Consider the following 7356-nt stretch of genomic DNA (forward strand, 5'->3'; position numbering starts at 1 on the left):
AGCCAGATTTCCTCGAGTCACTTTTTAGTACTTAAGAGCCAGATCATAGTTCAATATGTTTCTTATTTCTCTGCAATGACCAGAAATATCCCAGATGAATATTTATTGAATATTTATTAGCCTACACCCAGGAGAAAAAGACAAGAATCAGATCTTAGCTGATGCAAGATAGACATATGATGAAAAATTAGCCTACTTTGTTGTGAGCGACAGGATTTTAGGATTGTTACTGGAGCATGAGTTACCTTGAAAATGTCTGATAAACCTGATTTTAATTTCTGTGGTGACCAAAATATGTGTGTATGTGTATATAGAGTTATTTTGTTTAACATATTCAATATTTATAAATTTATATTATATGCAAATCAAATTATATAATATGCAAATATATTATAAGTATATAATATATAAGCGTATTATATATTTTTGTACCAAAATTATTGCTATTTTAATTTTATTTTATTTTGCATCTATTTTTATTATTTAAATTTTATTTTAATTTTTTGGTTTTTTTAATTTTAAATGATTTACAAATCATCTAAATTTGTTCTGTCAAATTCTGGCAAACAGTAAAACAACCCAGTTATACATAAATATACATATGATACACATAAATATATATATAATATACATATATATCATATTATCTTCTATCATGTTCTAGCACAAGTGATTGGATATAGTTTCCTGGACTATACAGCAGGGCAATAGTTTGCATCTACTAACCCCCAAACTCTCAGTCCAACACACTCTCTCCCCCTCCCCCCTGGCAATCACAAGTCTGCTCTCCATGTAGGTAAGTCTGTTTCTGTCCTGTCAATAGGATCATCTGTGACATATTTTAGATTCCACATATAAGTGACATCATATGGCATTTGTCTTTCTCTTTCTTACTCTGCTTAGTATGAGAATTTCTAGTTCCATCCATGTTTCTGCAAATGGCATTATCTTGTTTTTTTATGACTGAGTAGTAGTCCATTGTGTATATGTACCATATCTTCTTAATCCATTCATTTGTTGATGGACATTTAGATTGTTTCCATTTCTTGGCTATTATGAATAGTGCTGTAATAAATATAGATGTGCGAGTATCTTTTTGAATTATAGTTTGTCTAGTTATGTGTCCAGGATTGGTATTGCTGGATCATATAGTAGTTCTATATTTAGTTTTCTGAAGAATCTTCATACTGCTTTTCATAGTGGTTACACCAATTTATATTCCCACCAACAGTGTAGGAGGATTCCCTTTTCTCCACACCCTCTCTAGCATTTGATATTCGTAGGCTTATTATTGATGGCCATTGTGACTGGTGTGAGATGGTATTTCATTGTAGTTTTGATTTATATTTCTCTAATAATTAGTGATGATGAGCATTTTTTCACGTGCCCATTGGCCATTTGTATGTTTGCTTTGGAGAAATGTCTATTTAGGTCTTCTGCCCGTTTTTCAAGTGGCTTGTTTTTTTGCTGTTGAGTTGTATGAGTTGTTTGTATATTTTGGAGATTAAGCCCTTGTCATTTGTATCATTTGCAACTATTTTCTTCCATTTCATAGAATGTCTTTTTGTTTGTTTGTTTTTAAGGTTACCTTTGCTTTTTAAAATCTTTTCAGTTTGATTAGGTCCCATTGGTTTATTTTTGTTTTTATTTCAATTACCTTGGGAGATTAACCTAAGAAAACATTGCAAGGTTGATATCAGAGAATGTTTTGCCTATGTTCTCTTCTAGGAGTTTTATGGTGTCTTGTCCTATGTTCAAGTCTTTAAGCCATTTTGAGTTTATTTTTGTGCGTGGTGTGAGGGGTATTCTACTTTCATCGGTTTCCATGTAGCTGTCCAGTTTTCCCAGCACCACTTGCTGAAGAGACTATCTTTTTCCCATTTTATATTCTTGCCTCCTTTGTTGAAGATTTATTGAGCATAGGTGTCTGGGTTTATTTCTGGGCTCTCTGTTATGTTCCATTGGTCTGTATGTCTGTTTTTGTACCAGTACCAAAATGTCTTGATTATGGTAGCTTTGTAATATTGTCTGAAGTCTATGAGTTATGCCTGATGCTTAATTTTTTTTGTTCAGGATTGCTTTGTCAGTTCTGGGCCTTATATAAATTTTATAGGTCTTATATAAGTTCCATGTAAATTTTTGGATTGTTTGTTCCAGTTCTGCAGAAATGTTATTGGTAATTTGATAGGGATTGCATTATATATGTAATTGCTTTGGGTAGTATGGGAATTTTAATGATATTAATCCTTCCAATTCAGGAGCATGGGATATCTTGCCATTTTTTGAATCCTCTTTAATTTCCTTGATTAGTGTTTTATAGTTCTTAGCATATAAGTCTCTTAACAACTTGGTCAGGTTTATTCCTAGATATATTATTTTTGGTGCAATTTTAAAAGTTATTATATGTTTATATTACTTTTCTGATATTTCATTGTTTGTGTATAGAAATCCAACCAATTTCTGAATGTTAATTTTGTATCCTGCTACTTTGCTGAATTTGTTGATCAGATCAGGAAGTTTTTGTATATAGTGCTTAGTATATATAGTATCATGTCATCTGCATATAGTGACACTTTTACCTCTTCTCTTCCAATTTGAATACTTTTTTTTCTTTTGTTTGTCTGATTGCTGTGGCTAGGACTTTCAATACTATTCTGAATAAAAGTGGTGAGAGTGGGCATCCTTGTTTTGCTCCAGATTTTAGCAGGCAGGCTTTCAGCTTTTCTCTCTTATTATTTTGGCTGTGGGTTTGTCATAAATGGTTTTTATTATGTTAAGATATGTTGCATCTATAACCACTTTAGTAAGAGGTTTTTTTATTATGAATAGATGTTGAATTTTGTCAAATGCTTTTCCTGAAACTATGAAGATGATCCTGTGGTTTTTTACTTTTTTAAATGTAGTATATGATGTTGTTTGATTTGAGTATGTTGAACTTGGGATGAATCCCACTTACTCACGCTGTATGAACTTTTGTACGTGCTGTTGGATTTGGTTGGTTAAAATTTTGTTGAGAATTTCAGTGTCTATATTTATTAAATACATTTGACTATAATTTTTCTTTTTTGATAGTATCTTTGTTTTTTGTATTAGAGTGATGGTGGTTTTATAGAATTATTTGGGAGTGTCTCCTTCAATTTTTGGAAGAGTTTTAAAAGATTGGTATAAGTTCCTTTTTGTATGTCCTGGACTTTTGTTTGTAGGGAGGGTTTTTATCACATGTTCCATTTCATATCTAGAGATCAGTCTGTTCAAATGATCTGTTTTTTCTTGATTTAGTTTTTGCAGGCTGTCTCTAGAAAGTTGTCCATTTCTTCTAGGTTGTCAAATATGTTGCAATAATTATTCATAGTATTCTCTTAAGGTTTTTTTTTTTTTTTTGTATTTCTGCAGTATCCACTTAGATTTCTCCTTTTTTATTCCTTATTTTGTTTATCTGGGTTCTTTCTCTCTTCTTCTTGGTGAACCTGGCCAGAGGTTTGTCAATTTTGTTTACACTTTCAAAACATCATCTCTTGGTTTTATTGATTTTTTTTCAATTTCTAATATCTATTTTACTGATTTCCTCTCTGATCTTTATGATTTCCTTCCTCTGCTAACTTTAGGCTTTGTTTGTCTTTTTCTAATTCTTTTAGGTGGTAGGTTAAGTTGTTGATTTGAGATTTTTCTTCTTTTTTGATGAAGGCCTCTATTGCTGTGAACTTCTCTCTAAGCACTGCTTTTGCAGAAGCCCATGGATTTTGAATGGTCAAGTCTTCATTGTCATTTGTCTTGAGGTATTTTTTTTTTAATTTCTATTTGATTTCCTCATTGACCCATTGAGTTTTTAGTAGCATGCTTTTTAGTCTCCATGTAGTCAGTTTTTTCTCATTTCTTTTCCTGTGATTGATTTCTACTGTCATGCCGTTGGGGTCAGAGAAGATGCTTGACATAATTTGTTAAGGTTACTTTTGTGCCCCAGTATGTGACCAATTCTAGAGAATGTTACATGTGCACTTGACAAGAATGTATATTCTGGGGTTTTTGGATGTAATGTCTTATAAATATCAATTAAGTCTAACTGTTCTATTGTATCATTTAGGATTTCTCTTGCCATACTGATTTTCTGACTAGGAGATCTGTCCGTTGATATGAGTATGGCATTAAAATCTCCTATTATTGTTGTATCCCCATCAATTTCTCCTTTTATGTCTGTGTTAGTATTTGTTGCATGTATTTGGGTGCTCCTATTTTAAAGGCATATATATTGATGAGTGTAATATCCTTGAATTGATGCTTTTATCATTAAATACTGTCCTCTTTATCTTTCTCTGTGGCCTCTGTTTTAAAGTCTATCTTGTCTGATAGGAGTATTGCAACTCCTGATTTTCTGTCATTTCCATTCACATGAAATATCTTTTTCCATACCATCACTTTCCAATTTATATATATCCTTTGCCCTAAGGTGAGTCTCATGTAGGAAGCATATTGTGGGCTCTTGTTTTTTGTGCAGTCTACCACTCTATGTCTTTTGATTGGAACATTCAGTCCATTGACATTTAAATGTTGATAAATATGTATTTCTTGCCATTTTAAAACTTGTTTTCCAGTTGATACTATGTTTCTCCTTTTTTACTTTTTTTTTTTTTTTTTTTGGTTGGTTGGATGATTTCCTTTTATTTCATGCTATGTCCTCCTCTTTTTAGTTTTGGCAAATGCATTGCTTGGTTTTTGTGGTTGCCCTGTTTTTCAGGTGTCTTAACCCCTTCCTATATCTGCTGGCTTTATCAGATTAGCAGTGGTTGTTACAGATGCAACATATCTGTTGCATAACGGTATAGGCTCAAATACTTCTAAAAAAAAAAAAAGCAGTCTAGATTTCCTAACTTTCCTTCCCTATATTTTATGATTTTGATGTTCTTTTTTATATCTTCATGTTTATCCTTTTGCAGATCCCTGAGTTTATTGTTGCTTTTACAAATAGTTTTTTTTTTTTCCTTTTAGATCTGTATGCTGGCTTATTTAAGTGATTACTTTCCAATGGTCACCTTATCCATACTGTATGTTCTTACTTCTTTCCCATTTAGAAGAGATCTTTCATTATTTCTTTTAGAATGGCTTTAGTATTGCTGTATTCTTTTAGTTTTTGTTTTTTGGAGAAATTCTTTATTTCTTCTATTTTAAATATTCTTGATGAGTAGAGTATTCTAGGCTGCAGATTTTTTCTCCTTTAGAACTCTGAATATATTTTGCCACTCTCTTCTGGCCTGTAGTGTTTCTGTAGAGAAATCAGCTGATAGCCTTACGGAATTTCCCTTATAATTAACTCTTTGTTTCTGTCTTGCTACCTTTAGAATCTTCTCCTTATCTTTAACTTCTGCCATTTTTACTCTGTGTCTTGGTATGGATTTATTTGGGTTCAATTTGTATGGGGCCCTCTGTGTGTCCTATATCTGAATATCTGTTTCCTTTAGATTTGGAAAGTTTTCAGCTATAATTTCTTCAAATATATTTTTAATCCCCCCCTTTTTTTTCTCCTTCTAGAATTTCTATTATGTTTATATTGGTCCACTTCGTATTATCCCAGAGATCTCTCATATTACTTTCATTTTTTTGGAGGGGTGTTCTGTCTGCTGTCCTGATTGGGTAATTTCCATTATTCTATCTTCCAAGTCACTTATTCATTCCTCTTCATTGTTCATTCTGCTCTTCAATGCCTTTAACTCAGCTTGCATCTCTGCAAATGAATTTTCTTAATTTTTCTTGGCTTCTTGTTTCTTGTTCTTTTCTAAAGTAATCTGCATTACTGTTCATAGCTGCTCTTAATTCCTTCAGTATTTTCATTATCTCCCATTTGAACTCAGCGTCTGATAGACTTCAGAGGTCTCTTTCATTGTTTGCTCCTTCAGGGGAATTCTCCTTTTATTTTAACTGGGAAGGTTCCTGAGCTTTTTCATTTTTCTTATATTTTTCTCATTCTGTGAGTTTAGGGAAAACAACTATCTACTTTAGTCTTGAAGGTGAGCTGTTTTTATGGGAGAGCACCCCTGAGTAGCTTATGAGGGCTTACTAATTTTTTATTTATGGGGGGGACATGAGGGCCACATTTCATTTGGATCCTTGCTTTCTCTTTCCTCAGTGTGTGCAGGCTGTTATCCCCTTAATAAGGGGTGTGCCAGTGTACTGCCTTGCTTCTTGGGAGATAAAAGGTCCTGTAGCCAGTGCCTACTTGCTGAGCCCTTGACAGTGGCAAGGACCCAGGGATAGAGGGTGCAGGCTGATCCTGGTTGCAGGGCCCTGGGAGATGGCAGTGACCCTCAAGGCGGTGTAGGCATTGCCCAGAGACTTGGCAGAAGCAACAGCAGAGTCTGTGCATTCCCAGGGAAGTGAGGGCAATGGATGGTGCTTAGTTGCAGTGCCCTCCTCTTCAGTGAGCCCTGAAGTGACTGGAGCCACAGATGATGCCGGTTCAGGGATCTTTACTGGTGGTGGGCCACACCCATCTCTGGAGTCTGAGAGGTTTACAGCAGTTTGCCCCCACCACCCATAGCCTGAAAAAAAGGCAACCCTCTGCCAGAGAGCCTGTGAACACATGCTCAGAGATAGATATTCCTATGGCAATTTCCCCCTCTTCCCCTCATTCTTGCCAACAATGGCACCTTGCTTCTCCTTTGGGCCCTGGCCACCTCCCACATTCCCTAGGCTATGGCACTCCACTCCCCAGCCTGTGGCACACTGATCCCTCAGCCTATTTCCACAAAGCCAACCTTAGTCCTCTACCTGGAACTGTCCTCCAAAACCTGGGTCTCAGTGCCCAGCCTCTGCCTGAGTGTCTCAGCCTGTGGTGTCCTGGGGAGTGGTACCATGGTCTGTGAGGCTACCTCTCTGCTTTGCCCTCCTCTGTCCATCTGCTGTGCTTTTCTCCAAGGTTTTGAGGTACTCCCTCTATCCTGGTTGACCTCCCCATCAGTTAGGTGGCTTCCTGGGGAACAGATTCCTTTCCTCTTTCACAGCTCCCTCTCAGGAGTGTTGGTCCAATCCTGATTTCTTTCTTTTTTATTTTTTTCCTCTCTTCTCTCTCTCTCTCTCTTTTTTCCCCTTTTGTTCTATCCAGTTATGTGGAGGGTTTCTTGCCCTTTCTGGAGGTTTAAATTCTTCTGCTGGCATTCAGTAGATGTTGTATGCCAGTTGTTCTACATGTGGATGGGTTTTTTGTTTGTTTTTTTCTGGGTGGTTTTGTTGTTGTTGTTGTTGTTGTTGTTGTTGTTGTTTTTAGGACCTCACTTGTGGCACATGGAGGTTCCCAGGTTAGGAGTCTAATCAGAGCTACAGCTGCTACGCTATGTCACAGCCACAGCAACAGCAGATCCAAACCAT

The sequence above is a fragment of the Sus scrofa genome, chromosome 6 (assembly GCF_054392235.1).
Source record: "Sus scrofa isolate SSC_HxYL_T2T_F1_AM1 chromosome 6, Sscrofa_HxYL_maternal_Yorkshire_Landrace_v2.0, whole genome shotgun sequence".
Taxonomy (NCBI): Eukaryota; Metazoa; Chordata; class Mammalia; order Artiodactyla; family Suidae; genus Sus; species Sus scrofa.